Source organism: Eleutherodactylus coqui, chromosome 8 (genome assembly GCF_035609145.1).
Source record: "Eleutherodactylus coqui strain aEleCoq1 chromosome 8, aEleCoq1.hap1, whole genome shotgun sequence".
NCBI classification, from domain to species: Eukaryota; Metazoa; Chordata; class Amphibia; order Anura; family Eleutherodactylidae; genus Eleutherodactylus; species Eleutherodactylus coqui.
In genome coordinates, this window is record NC_089844.1 from 109358701 (window position 1) to 109373852 (window position 15152).

Below are 15152 nucleotides of genomic sequence, written 5' to 3' on the forward strand. Positions count from 1 at the left end.
AGATGCGATATCGCTGTCATTTTCTCTCGGCGATATCGCTGTCGCCTGTCTGAAAGAGGCCGTAGATCACATTTTTAATTTTATGCTTAGTGGTTTTATTCACATAACTGCGAACTCTTCATATTTATGTATCATAAATACATAGATTTAATACAGTAAGGTAAATTTAGCCTAAAACAGAAATGAAGATGAAAAAACAAATACATACACTTTTTTTTTAATTTCAAGTTTTATTGGTTGCCAACAAACTGTCTCTTCTCAAGTTGCCTTTAAGTTTACAGTATATAGAATTCATATTCCTAGTCTCATTCTAATAGGTATAATATAGACCCATCCATCAGGTCTGTATAATACCGCACAAACAGCTATAAAGAACAAATTACATGAATAAAAACAACAGCACATAGAAAGAAAAACAGGATTACAAAAAAAGTAATTAAAAGTTAGAATATACTTTCATACATTTATTCCAGTATTGAATAAATACATTTATAATTGATCTATAGGTCACTTGTAAACAACTAAATGGGACCCCTATTGATTGAAAAAAAATTTGAGCATGCTCATTATGGAATTCAGAATTTAAAGAACTGCGGTACATCCAAAATAAAATCCAACCATCTTTATTATATAAAAGGCAAATCAGTGATATGCAACGACGCGTTTCAAGGTACTTCGGTTCCTGTTCACAGCTGAATGCTAAGGAGCAAGTGAAGAGCAATTTGAAAGAATGTAATACTTAATGCATATTTTTTCAAGTTAAAACCAGCTAGTGAAGCATGTTCCATTTTTTTATTTTATGACTGTTTTTTTTTTAAATTTCATTTTCTGCACATGGCTAGGAGGGCTGTCAACCTACTTTGCTGCAATTAACATTTAGGCATGAGCCATGCACACATGGGACAGTGTTGTTTTGTGACTTGTGCAGAGGTTGTTGCGCAGGGAGGGAGAGGTGGTGAGATGTGACATCACCTATTGCAAATGGTGGATCCTGTTATATCTATGTATAAGTGTTAGTTTTCATTGTAATGCTGCCTGTGATGATAATGAGATGACAGCTGAAAAGTTCTCTGTACAGAACAGAAGTTGTCTGACTATTAATGGGCTTAATAATCAGTAAGAAATACAACTTTTTAAAAAAAATATAGATTGTGACATTGAAAACAAGCCAAAAAAATGTTACATATATTTAACATAAAGGTAATTTTCTGTGGTATATTCCCTAAAAGTGACTTGCGGCAAATCTCAACAAAGGTGGTGCTATGCTGAAATATGCAAGCACAGGTATAGGAACACTACATATAAAACATTTATGCCTTTAATGCAATGTGCAATGCTGTGACTATTTATTTTATTTTTTATAAGTCACGCATCTATTGTAACATTTGTACAGTGTATCACGCAATAGTATTTCGTTTGTTACGACAAGCATTCAGCAATGTCCAAAAGCAAACAAACATTGTGAGCCGTGTGAAAATCAAAGAGTTAAAACATCCCTCTCTAATCTGTCCTTCAACCTCTTTGGCAAAAAGACTTTGTCTATGTTGGCACATCTTCTCTTCTATATTTTAAGTGTGGCCAAAAATAAAGCAAGGAAGTGAATGTGGTAGTACAAAGAGGCTTTCCAAAAAAACATCCCAGCTATCTCCTGACATTGCACAGAGGGTCCAGGGACTCAGATGAACACTGCAAGAGCAATAAGGATTTTTAGGGGCATTATGGTAGTGTAATGGAAACACATCTGCCCCCAAAAGTCCCTCATTTTCCCTGCGGTATACAGCTATGCAGAGCGAGGTAGACCTTGGCAGTTCATGGTTCAACTAAAAAGGAAAGGGGTATAGTTAGTAAAGTAATGCAAGAAAAATGTCTCTCCCACAACTGACAACATAATAAAAGACATTGTCGACATTGAAATATTAACTCAGACGCAGTGTACAATAAAGACAAACTTGTTTTGTACATAAAAGAACATCATGTAGCCCAAAAGTATAAATATAAAAAGCTCAATACAGAATTTTAGCCAGCTGAAATGCTCCACATTTTCCTAGGTGGCACTTTAAAGGGCTTTTGTACCTTAGGAAGGCGATCCATGATTACCACTGACCCAATAACGTCATCGTTGTAACTTCTACATGAGTATTAAATGAATTGAAATAGTGAAACAATACCAAAAGAATTGGCAAACCTCTCTTAATTTAATCTGAGCAATATTACATAAGTCACCAATGATTCAATAGTGCGAGTATCCTCATAGGGTACATTAGTGATAAACATGTCTTTATTTGTAATAGCAACACATGACTAAACATCCAGTAGGGACTCATACAGTGAAATCAGCTGCACAATTTCAACTTCATTAGACTTTGTAGATATGATGAAACTGACTTTATGTCTTGTACTAGGAGTCTTAGGCAATAATAAGACTGGGGATGCCTTTTACTGAATCACTGTATTTTCACAAGCATTAGTCAAGAAAGCATTAGGAAATCCAAAAGCTGTCTTCATAAATTTTAAACCATCTGTTTAATCCGCATCAGCATTTGATAGCTCTTTAGGTAGCTCAAGGCCTATGGTATGTGATTCCCACTGGAGTGGATTGGTATGGTGGCATCAATGCCACTTACTGTATACTTAATTGTCTCATTATGCCAAACGTAGGTGAAGACCATAAGCTGTTAAAAAGGTACGCCTCATTTAAGAAAAAACGTTGGATACATAAAAAATAGTCAGAGAGCACAGCAAGCAATATACAGATCCCAAGAAAGTAATGGAGTCTGTAGACTGCTCTCTTAGCTGAGGAATGCAATGCAAAAGCAGAGGATCACAGTGCTCAGTTGAGTTGTTCTGCTCCTGTTTTAGTGATTGGTGGGGGTCTCAGCACCCAGATCCCCATAAATCTAAACTTTAGGGTACTTTTACATAAGACAATTATTAGGTTCTCAAGTGGCTGATAGCGGTCACAATGATTATCGCTCCTGTACTTTCACACAGGAGCAATGATTGCTTACTGAAAGGAGGTGGAGCGGGCCAGAGATCTTTTCCAGCCACTTGCCTCTATCCAGAGTAAACAGGCAGTCATTCATAGATAAACAAGTGCCTGTTTACAGGGGCCAACAGTCGCTGAAAACCAAGCGACTCTGACAAGTGAGCAATTCTCACCCATATGTCCTGTCGGTTCCCGTGTTTTAAGTGGTTACGTGAATGACCGTTAGCCTTAGGACTTGTTCACACAAGCGTTGTTTTGCGCGCACAAAATCGCAAGTCTATTAGAACCATTGTTTTCCTATGATGTGTTCACATGTCCGTGTTTTACAGGCCTGCAAATTCAAACACCTGCAAAAGATAGGACATGCGTGCTCTGCATAGGTCTGTGCTGTGCGTAAATATTCCCTGCGGGGAGTCCCCTCATCACTGAACACTGTGACAGCACTGTCACAGTGTTCAGTGATGATGGCATTCCCCTCGGGGAGTAAAGAATCCCCTGCCACAGCTGTCACAGAGGATCGCAATGTTCTCCCATTGCTTTCAATAGAGCCGCCGCTGCTGGCGCCCCATTGAAAACAATGGGATGCAGGCAACCCCTGCAGTGATTTTCGGGGAAGGGCTTTAAATAGAAGCTTGTGTAAAAATATATATATACTCACTTCCCTGACGTGTCAGAGTTTGGCACATCTAGCGGCTTGGCTCACCGGCACTGTACTGAAGCTTTTTCAGCAGGCAGGAATTTAAAATCCCCGCCTCCTGAAAGGGCTGCATTTGATTGGCTGTGCACTCAACCAAACACAGGCAATACTCAGCCATTCATTAAATGACAACTGAGCGCTGCCTGTGATTGGTCACAGCACTCAGCAGATTTTAAATCCCCGCCTGCTGAAAGAGCTTCACAGCAGTGCCGGGGACCAAGTGGCTAGATGCGCCAAGCCCCTACAGCATTGGAGGGGTGAGTATACGTTTTTTTTGTTGTTTTTTTTTAACACAAGCTAGGCATGATTTTCAGGGAAGGGCTTACATTTCAAATCACCGTGGTTGGTGCCTGTAGCCCATTGCTTTCAAAGGGGCCGCCGACAGCAGCAGCAGCCCCATTGAAAGCAATGGGCACGGAGCTTCGTTCGCGTGTTTTTTTGCACATCCGTACAGTTCTGCTTTTTGCAGCTCGGATGCTTGCAAAACAAGGTACGTGTGAACGAAGCCTTAGCCTGTAATTATGAAAACAATGCTATGATATTTCTAATCAATGCTATATGCAAAAGTTATTTCACCGCTTTAGATCATTTAACACATTCAAATAATGATTGCAACAATGTACAGACCTTGTAAATATACCCCAATAATTTAAAAAGATCAGATTGTGGGTAAAAAAAATATATATATTTTGTTAATTTACCTTTTTTTTATTTTGTTGATTATTTTACTACAAACCAAGGTTTCCTAAGCTATATATTGTAGGTTACCTAGAGAAACAAATGCGATTGATAAATCATGTTTAGCATCATGCTGCTGCAAGCATTCTCAAGAATTTGCTTTTTCAGTAAAAATGTGTGCATAGAATATAAACCATGCATTGTAGAAAATCCATCACAACAAAATGCTGAAAGCAACATTGGGTCTGGAGGAATGTGCAATAAAACACCACATGATTTCAGCAGAACAGAGATGTTTTCTCCTACGTGTTATATGGACCTGGGCAGCTGCCAGCTGTCTAGATACATCAATGACAAAGTACCCAACTATTGGAGGCAACCAGTCGACTAAAGATATAGTGTCGCAGGTATGCAAGGCAAAGGAACACACCGTTCCCAATACTAGTTAACCATGTCCTACTGCTCTGGAAGAAATCCCTGAAGCTCAGATGCAAGAACATACTAGTACATGGCCCAATATATCCATAAGAAGTAAATACAGACAAGGAATCCAAAGTACTTCATTACTTTGAATTAAAAACCCTACCCACCTCACACGATCCGAAAACGTTCCCGTTCTGCCAATGTACTCCGCTGCAGCAATAACACCACTTACACATGGCTGAGGAATCCAATCATCAGCTCATTTTGTCCAGGAAGTCATCACTGTTGTAGCAGGAAGTGAGCCACAGCGGGGGCTGGGGAATGGCAGAATGGGAGCAGTTGGATTAAGTAAGGTTAGTGTTTCTTTATTATGTTTTGCAACCACATTGACCTGCATTGAAAATGTTTTTTACCCTGGTCAACCCCTTTAAAAGCTGTGCAAGTTCAGAGTGCTTGCTTAACAACCACTCCATTGAAACACCTTCTCACTATGGTCGTGCAGTGAAGGGGAATTGGGAGCGCCAGACCCCTGTTTTAGCGATCGTGGAATTCTCAGCAATTAGACCTTTATCAGCTATCCTGAGGTTGAAAATGTCCATTAAAGGGGTTGTCCCGAGGCAGCAAGTGGGTCTGTACACTTCTGCATGGCCATAATAATGCACTTTGTAATGTACATTGTGCATTAATTATGAGCCATGCAGAAGTTATAAAAAGTTTTTTACTTACCTGCTCCGTTGCTGGCGTCCTCGTCTCCATGGTGCCGACTAATTTTCGCCCTCCGATGGCCAAATTAGCCGCGCTTGCGCAGTCCGGGTCTTCTGCAGTCTTCTATGGGGCTCCGTGTAGCTCCGTGTAGCTCCGCCCCGTCACGTGCCGATTCCAGCCAATCAGGAGGCTGGAATCGGCAGTGGACCGCACAGAAGAGCTGCGGTCCACGGAGGAAGAGGCCATCTTCAGCGGTGAGTAGAGAAGTCACCGGAGCGCGGGGATTCAGGTAAGCGCTCCGGTGAGCTTTCTTTACCTCCCTGCATCGGGGTTGTCTCGCGCCGAACGGGGGGGGGGTTGAAAAAAAAAAAAACCCGTTTCGGCGCGGGACAACCCCTTTAAGGGCCCCAGTTTAAACTGCTTAACAGTGATGACAAAGTGAACACACATGTGGCACAATTTGCCTGCCCAGCAAGATCTGCCCTCCGGACATTCGTAAGAGACTGTAATAATGATAAAATTAGTTTAGTCCTCATGCATAAAAACTCTTCTACCAAAAAATGATAGTGCTGCCCACAGCAATCAATCAAATAAAGAGAGGTGATGTAATAGGTTTCAGTGGGCAGCATTTAATGTTTATCTAATATTAAATGTATGTACCGTATATAAGTTATTATGTTACTTCTCCAATACCAAGAGTTCAGACAACTATTTTTTCATATTTTTATTGACATTATCTGCAGATCGTGTCATTTGATGTGATAAACTAGAACCAGCCAGCCATCGCTCCCTTCCACTTAAATGGTTGAAATGTGGCAAATTAACAAAGCAGCTGAACAAGATTTCCCTGTAAATTAAGCTACTTTTGCCAATAGCCACTGCCAAGAGGTCCTGCCTTGCTCCGGACAATACAGTTGTGATATACGAGCGGTTGTACTTCGTAGGATAACAATGAGCAAACCTTTGAAAAGTTCAGTTTGGTCAGTTCACCAAATTTCAGCAAAAAGCTTGCTTCAGTCCAAACTAGTTTGAACTAAACCAGAGTCTCACCAATACCCATAAAACTGGTGTATAACACTGTCTAAGGGCTCCTTCACACAGGCCCTGTGATTTTCGTCCAGCCGCATCACGGCCACAGCGCAGCCCAAAAATCATGGGAACAAGAGGCAACCATGACCAAGTCATGACTACATCTCCCGTTTTACCGCCCATTCAGATGGCCGTGCCTGCGGTGTATACACCACAGCCCAGGATACCATCGGACAGGGGGAGAGAGTTTAGCTGTGCTAAACTCCCTTCCCCTTCCTTTCCCCTTTCCACCCCTTGCCAGTTGTCGGCAAATGGAGGGGGTCGGGCGGGAGCTAGTGTGCAAATTTTCCCTTAACGTCCCGCTTCCTCCCTTTGCAAACAGCAGGCAAGGGGTGGAAAGGGGGAGGGAGTTTAGCAAAGGCACTGGAAAACTCCCTCCCACCTCCCTTTTCTGGCAGTTCTCATAGGCTTCCATAGATTCCAGACCTATCTTTCCAGGCAGATGTTAAAACAGCCAGCCAGAATGCGCACCGTATGTGCTATCTTTTCTGGTTGTCCGTTTTTAACGAATCCAGGAAAAAATAAATAAAATCGCCCATCTGAGCTGATGCATTGAAACCCAATGCATCAGATGGTCATGATTTTCGGCCAGCATTTTATCGCGGCAAGATTGCCGCAATAAAACACTCGTGTGAATAAAGCCTGAGAGCCATAAAAGCTCTGTATAAACACTCTTAGGTCACCTAAGTAGGAGTCCAAGTACTTTTGAGCTGTTTTCAAGGCAAAGTTAGTGAAGAAAAAGAAACTAAAGAAAGAAGAAAAAGAAAATTATAGAAAAGCGAGAATGAAAAAGAAAGGAAAAAGACTTTTGACAGCTTCCTTCTTTTAGCATGTTCGGCTGAGTCGAACCGTCCCAGGTTCAGGTTCTCAATGAACATTTAGCAACGTCTGACCCGCGATAGGGTTCAGCTGGTTCAGTTCACTGAACACTATTCATGGACATTGCCTTTTTAAATGTATATATCAATGTGACTATATTTTGAGCTACAAAGAACTGCACTGATTGACAAAGACAAACCCTTTCCATTTGCCCTTTTCAAGCAAGCATATTATTGAGGGGAGTGCTCTACTTATGACCACTCCATGTGCCGGAATGGATACCTCCCCTGTAAGAGTAGTTCTTGCTTTGGCAGACCCGTCACTTTCAGTGCATTATATGTATGACTTTTCATTTTAATAACCAGCATAAAGATGCTTCATATCCTTTGCAATAAACTCTTGTAGCAGTGGAAATCTCCCTACCGCTAGAAATCTTATGCAGTCACAATCAAAAAACATTTGGAAAACAAAAACTTCCATTAGTCTGAGCCAACTATATCAGTCCTATAAACACAATCATTGTCTTTTACAGATGGCTCTAACTTTTACTTTTGACGGTCCCTACAACCAATAATGGTTGTTACTAGGCATGTATTCATCTATTGTAGGAGACAACATCACTCACAAGAGAACCACGTCTGTACTTTTATTGTGATGTTTTAGTGTACTGTCCCTTTAAGACAGGATTCTGAATAACTCCGTTATAAATGATCTCCACTATTATTCAGCCAGTTACGCAGTGCAATAAAGTGTTACATAAGTCTAACACAAAATGCTTTTATGTCAATATTTTTTTCCAAAGAATCACAGTTGGTTTTCTAAGTAAGACATGTCAAACATGTGACAAGTATAAATAAATGTTTCAATGACAGAGGTTAAAATACTGTAAAATACATGGCTGGATCAGTAAATCACATCTCACTGGATGACGAACCCTGAGGTTTTATATTGATGAGAAGAATTTCTGTTAAATAATACGTGTTAAAAACTTGTTATTAATGGCCAATACTGAGAATATTCCAAGAACTGTTTCATAACTCGGCTGTGATCCCTGAAATGTTTCTGCTTTGGTTAAATAGGAAAGGAAGTTTAGCTGAACATTACACTGACTAAGCTTTGTGTTTGCTGGCTTTCTGAAAGATACAAGTGTAAGTTATACTCCTAAGCACACTGTTCTGTTCTGATACAAGTAAAATAGGACCATAGATTCTAGAGAGTTTATTTCCAAATTCAATCAGAAACTATTCAGGGCATAGGTCTTGTGGTATACAACGAGGAAACAATTAAGTATGAGGCTGGGTTTACATCAACATCAACCTTTGCCGTTCTTTGGCTCTATCCTATGAGCTGAGCAACAGAAAACATGGAAGTGCTGGATCCAGCAAATACAAGACCCGACAGCTTTGGATGGACCCAATTGACTACAATGGGGTTCGACTGGTTTCCAGCATGCTACTCTCTCATCTGGGATTTCATGCCAGGGACCCTGAATGGAAACAAACCAATCAAAAAAAAGGAGAAGGACAGCACTTTACTCAAATATGTAGAGCAATAGAAGTGAGTAATATTTACCTGGTGTAATCAGTGGTTCCACAAATGGGGACCACCTTCACACACAGAAGCCCAACAAGCATTTAAAAAAATGATCAAAGAACCACGGCAAACCCTCATCCTACTAGGACATCACTGAGGAGAGCGCCAACTACCACCTTGTGAAACAAGTGGTCCTCAGTGTAAGAAATGTAGCAAAAGGGGGAAATACAAAGATACCAGAATTTAAGGGTGACCTAGTGGATGATTGCAGATAAAAGGTTAATGTCACCAAAAATAACTTACAGGAGGGGGGTAGTAGGACCTCATAGCTTCCCCTTTCCAGGTCCACGCTTCAGGTCCTAATTCTTATAAACTAATAGGTCATCCATAGCCATCAGAACTACTATGTATAGTAGTGATTAATTGGATGCATATAAGTATAAAAACATATGATGCGTTTGAGGTGCCAGAATACATTCTTATCTCAAGCACTGTGTAATTATACGAATAGAGCCTCTGCCACACATGAGGATATAGTCTTAGAAACACCACTTTTTTCATGCAGGTATGCCCCAGGCCACGGGCTACACTGATATGAGAAGCAGGAGAAAAAGTTAGTTACTTCATTCCTCGTAAAAATGAGCCTCCAGTCCCAGGGACCAAATTTGAAGCTATGCTGTAGGGTGTGTAATACTACCTGGTGCTCTGTGCTTGCACAATTCTCTTCTGGGTACACCAGTTTCCAGGTCCCATTTTTGTCTTCTAAGATGGCCATAGCACTCCTCTCACTAACCGATTCACACTGTATATCAATAGTCTAAGACTCTACACGCTGATCTCGAGATTGGTCAGCGCTTTTCTATGGCCAAATAGAGAGCAGAGTTTAGTGTATTAGTCTACGAAAGCTACAGCAACATACAATGTGCCTCTGGTAATGTGAGGGACACCGCAGCCATCTTGTAAGACAGGAATGGAACCGAGGAACTAGTAAATCTTCAGCAGACTGGCACAAGCAGATGGCACCAGGCGATATTAGTCCCTCCCCCTTAGTGTAACTTCATGTTTTGTCCCAAGATCAGCCTCTTAAGTCAGCACTAAACTGCATTCCCCAGCATTCCTTTCAATTAAAAAAAAAAACACACCTTGTAATAGACTAAATACTTTGATAGCCTACAGAAAAGGCACACAAGCTGGTTTGTGAGAAGAGGGGGCCAAGAACAGGTGCGAGAGATACGTCTGTGACTAGGTGACATAACAAACAGCTTGAAGGGAGCCAATATGGCTGTCAATGGAAGTTGGAAACTTGGCTTTATACATTCAATGTCTATTGACCAAACCCATCAATTTTGGCCAACCACCTGTGTATGGGGTCCTCTCGACTGTCCTTCAAAAACTGAAGCCAGAGGAGACAAGAGCCACTTGTGCTGTTGTATTTCAACATGTACAATCCTTTTGTTCTTGAGAGATAAGCCACTGCCAGGAGGTGTCTGGTAGAAGTTTTCTCCTCTCTCCTATTCAGAGCACATGCATACTTGGCCGAGCATGCATCCATATGGGTGAATTGGAAGAGATAGCTCTCGGCTTAATGCTTGGATATGTCATGTGTATGCTCAGCTTGAAAAAACAACCAAATGTTAGTCTACTGCTATTACTTTGGAAAGACATAGTAGAAATCTTGATAAAGCTGGCTATAAACGTAATGATTTTTATATAATCAATCCAATATTTATATCAATCAGGGCCTAATTGTTTCCAGATCTCCCATAAGTGATTCATCCAAACAAATTCAATTTCATGCACATCTCCTGAAAGCTTACTACTTGTATGGTCAATGTGCCTCATAATGAAACATCATATACAACTTTTCAAATTCCCATAGAAATGTCATAAAGATGCAGTTTAACAAGCTCTAATACATTTTCCATATGATCATTTTTGTATTATCATTATGGTATAAGAAAATGTATGTTTATGGCCAACGCTGAACTATTTATCCAGAAGATATTACCACCTTACAATGAACATGGGTTTTCCAATTATGAGCTATTGGCCATCAGGATAGGCCATCATAGCAGAATGGTTGGGGCCCGCCACTTGGGATCCCCACCGATCAGCTCTTTGTTGAGTTGCTGCATTCAGACACGGAGCGAATTTCTAGCAGAAGCAGACAGCGCTACTGCTATTGCAGTGGCTCACGTTGGTATGGCAGGCCAAGGCGCGATTGAAATAAATGAGAACTCAGGCTACAAATGAAATGGCCCAAGTTGGGCTACTGCAGTGGGAATTCAGCTGATTCCTCAGTTCCATACATTTGTCTGGCTAACACTGTACCATATTGTTTTTGCTCAGCTCCATACCAAAGGCCTGGCAAACAGCTGATTAGCAAGGGTGCCGAGCAGCAGGCCATTGCCAATCTGCTTTCAATAGCTTATCCAGGGAAAGCCAAATCTCTAGTCAATTTTGCCTTACAGGGCAAACAAATCCTTCCTTGCTTCACATGGCATTCATTAGTCACTGGATGAACATCTAGTACTTTTTGAATGTCACTGTATTGACCATTACAATTGTTTAAGAGGTAGGGCATTCTATAGTTCTATGGGGCTGTTCACATCAGGATTTTAATGTACGTTTAGTATATATATTAAACATGCATGAAAAAAAGGATACAAAACATATGCCATTTTAAGCCTGTGTACAGTTTTGTAAGCGAACACTTTTTTTTTTTTAGGCATTTAAAAGCAACAAAATGATACATATAACATATGGAAATGCACAGCTTAGGTTCCATACGTTATGTTTGACATATGTCTCCCCCCAAGAAATGTACACGAACAAAAAGGATATCAAACGTGTGAAAAGTATGCACTTTTGAACTACATTCGGCCAACTATACTTTATTGTACTTCAAGCAATAAGCTTTAATCCTTTTTTTGGCATTAAAATGTATGTACTTGACATATGGCTAAAACGTGAAGAGCCCCCAATTGTGAAGAACCCTTTCCTATACTGATATTGGAATTGCTTCCAAGTAAAGGTTTAGTGCTCTACTGTACAGTTCTTCAAATGAAAAAAAAATCATATGCTAGTTCTTTCTAATAAACATGTATATATTTTTCCCCAAGTTATTAAGACCACCACTAATATGTCTTTTTTTATATGATGATGTAAGAGGTTAAAGGGAAGACTCCATGCTCCAGGGCATACTTACCTGTAGGCTGCTGCTGGGGCAGCCAAGATGTGCTGACGGTGGCTGCCGAAGTAAGCCACACCCCCAGTCAGTGACATAGCCGGGATGGGGAGAGAGGTAGAGAAGGATATGCCATTTTAGATACTTGCTTACTGGTGCTTTAATAAAAAGTGTTATAATGTAACATTTAAGTACAAGAACCCTCCTATGGAGTGCCATTACGTATATAGTAATGTTTTTAGAGAAGTTCACTTTTCTGCATGAAACATGTCTCTGCCTCCATCACTGCACCTTCACATACCATCCTCCTACTTCACTGAGAAAGCTCAATTTTTGTAGCCTTTAATTGTTAGAGGAACATTCCCGGATATCAAATCCATTAATCTAATCACCTACCATTAAACGCCTCTCTAGTGATCCTATATCCTCTTTTTATACCACTACACATATACTAAGAGGCATCATGCAGGGCCGACCCTACGGTTTTGCCACTTTAAGACTATGGGGAAGATTTACTAATCCAAATAAACCAGAATTCTGGCTCAATTTATGGCAAAAAAAAACTGGCAAACATGCCTTGCACTAGATTTATGTGTTTTAGACCCTTTGTGAACCTCACAACATGGGGTCTAGAAAAACTAGTGTGTGTGGCTTAAAATGTGCCACAAACTTTTGGTATAAAATATTGCTATAAAGTCAGCCAACCAAAAGGAAGAGAGAAATGTCTAAGAAGATTTAAACAATATGAGGGAGTGGGGGTGATAAATTTGGCGCATATATTTTTTTTAATTTTATGACAATATTAATAACTCTACCCCAGTGTGTTTTTGTCAAGCAGAATATTATTAAGAATGCCAGAAATTAGTAATGAAGGTAAAATATTTTTTATACTTCAAATAACATAAGCAAGAATGGAAACTTTAATTGAAGTATGAATTCCCCACCATTTGGTTTTCTGCTAACAGCAGGGATATCACAGTTAAATATTAAACAAAGATTAGGCAATAATGTATGTGACTGCTCATACGTGGGAAGCTGCAGCTATAAGCAGACTGAGTTATGGCAGCAATGGGTTCGGTATAAGAAACTGGATATGTTTCTGCAAATAAAACTATTTCAAATATTTTAATTCTTCTTTTGATCTCTTTCTTTTAAAAATACATGTTAGTGTGCAGAGATACATTGCAGACCAGTTCATTTGTCAACTTCCAAAGTTGTGATACTGCTATTTCACTTAACCCTAGAATAAATTGGAATGGGACCAGAAAAAGAAAGCCTACATTTATTATCTGTCACAATGGCTAATCTACTAGACCCGGAGAGTTAGGGGGTAAGCAGATGGGTCAGATCCGCAGTGGCAAAATGAACACCAGTCGGTGTGGATATGGTTGCAGATTTGCAACAGATTTTGCCCTTCACATTGCAAAGGTGAAATCTGCAGCCAAAAATTGACATGCTGAGGATTTAAAATATGCCAAATCTGCTGCAGAATCCGCATAGATTTTTCCCTCACCATTTAAACGATGCAGATTTTCTATGCAGAAACTCCATCAGGAAAATCCACAGCGTTTACACTATATGTGAATGTACCCAAAAGGGAGTTCACACATAGTGGAATAGCTGTGGAATTTTTGTGTGAAAGGAGAGTTAAAATTATTTCACAGCAAAGTAAAGTATAAACATAAAAGAAACCCCATTCATTTGCAGCAGAAGATGGGCACCATGTGGGCTTGAGGAGTTAGGCACCATGTGGACTAGAGGAGTTAGGCACCATGTGGACTAGAGGAGTTAGGCACCATGTGGACTAGAGGAGTTAGGCACCATGTGGGCTAGAGGAGTTAGGCACCATGTGGGCTAGAGGAGTTAGGCACCATGTGGGCTAGAGGAGTTAGGCACCATGTGGGCTAGAGGAGTTAGGCACCATGTGGGCTAGAGGAGTTAGGCACCATGTGGGCTAGAGGAGTTAGGCACCATGTGGGCTAGAGGAGTTAGGCACCATGTGGGCTAGAGGAGTTAGGCACCATGTGGGCTAGAGGAGTTAGGCACCATGTGGGCTAGAGGAGTTAGGCACCATGTGGGCTAGAGGAGTTAGGCACCATGTGGGCTAGAGGAGTTAGGCACCATGTGGGCTAGAGGAGTTAGGCACCATGTGGGCTAGAGGAGTTAGGCACCATGTGGGCTAGAGGAGTTAGGCACCATGTGGGCTAGAGGAGTTAGGCACCATGTGGGCTAGAGGAGTTAGGCACCATGTGGGCTAGAGGAGTTAGGCACCATGTGGGCTAGAGGAGTTAGGCACCATGTGGACTAGAAGAGTTAGGCACCATGTGGGCTTGAGAAGATAGGCACCATGTGGGCTTGAGAAGATAGGCACCATGTGGGCTTGAGAAGATAGGCACCATGTGGGCTTGATAATTCAAGGAATAAATGAGGATAGTGCCTTAGAACCAAAGAAAACACAAAGTTCCCGGGAGGTTCTCTCAGATCCTTACACGATCCATTCCGGTGGAGAGCCGCATGGGAAGTAAAAAGTAGAATTCCCCATCAGGTATGGAGAGAGTTTTTGGCCACCAGCTGATCTCCCTCCCATCTGCCCAGTGAGTTTATTCTGATCCTCCTGACCTAGTGTCTGAGCGCATTAGTAAGTGTTTACTGAATGTGGGCTTGAGAAGATAGGCATGTTCTATTTGTTGCGAAATGCTGCAGATTTTCACCATGAAATTCGTTTACTGAAAGTGCACACCAAAATCTGCATCAAAATCCACAATGGGATGAATTATCATAATAACGTAAGGCCGGCTGTACACTTACCATGTGTGCGAGTTGCATCCGAGAGGTTTGGGCACAACTTGCATCGGACATCTGTTTGTGTGCTGTCCGATACACAGGACAGCCCGCACAATATCATGCATTTGCATGCCCTAGTTCCCATCCATGATATGAGCAAAAACGGAACATATCGATGGTCTGTACGAGAAAAAAATGTCAGTGGACATAGCCCCAAAGGCTATAAAGATCCGTATCTGTACTAATTCATG

At 41.0% G+C, this 15152-nt stretch overlaps 1 long non-coding RNA gene across 1 annotated transcript in view; it reads right to left on the bottom strand.

Moving 5' to 3' along the window:
- Positions 1 to 210: 210 nt before the first annotated feature.
- LOC136576688 (uncharacterized) overlaps positions 211 to 15152 on the bottom strand; it is an 85550-nt gene continuing 70608 nt past the window's right edge. The window contains exon 3 of the long non-coding RNA XR_010786399.1: positions 211 to 1820. This is a non-coding gene — a long non-coding RNA (uncharacterized lncRNA). The remainder of the gene's footprint in view (positions 1821 to 15152) is intronic.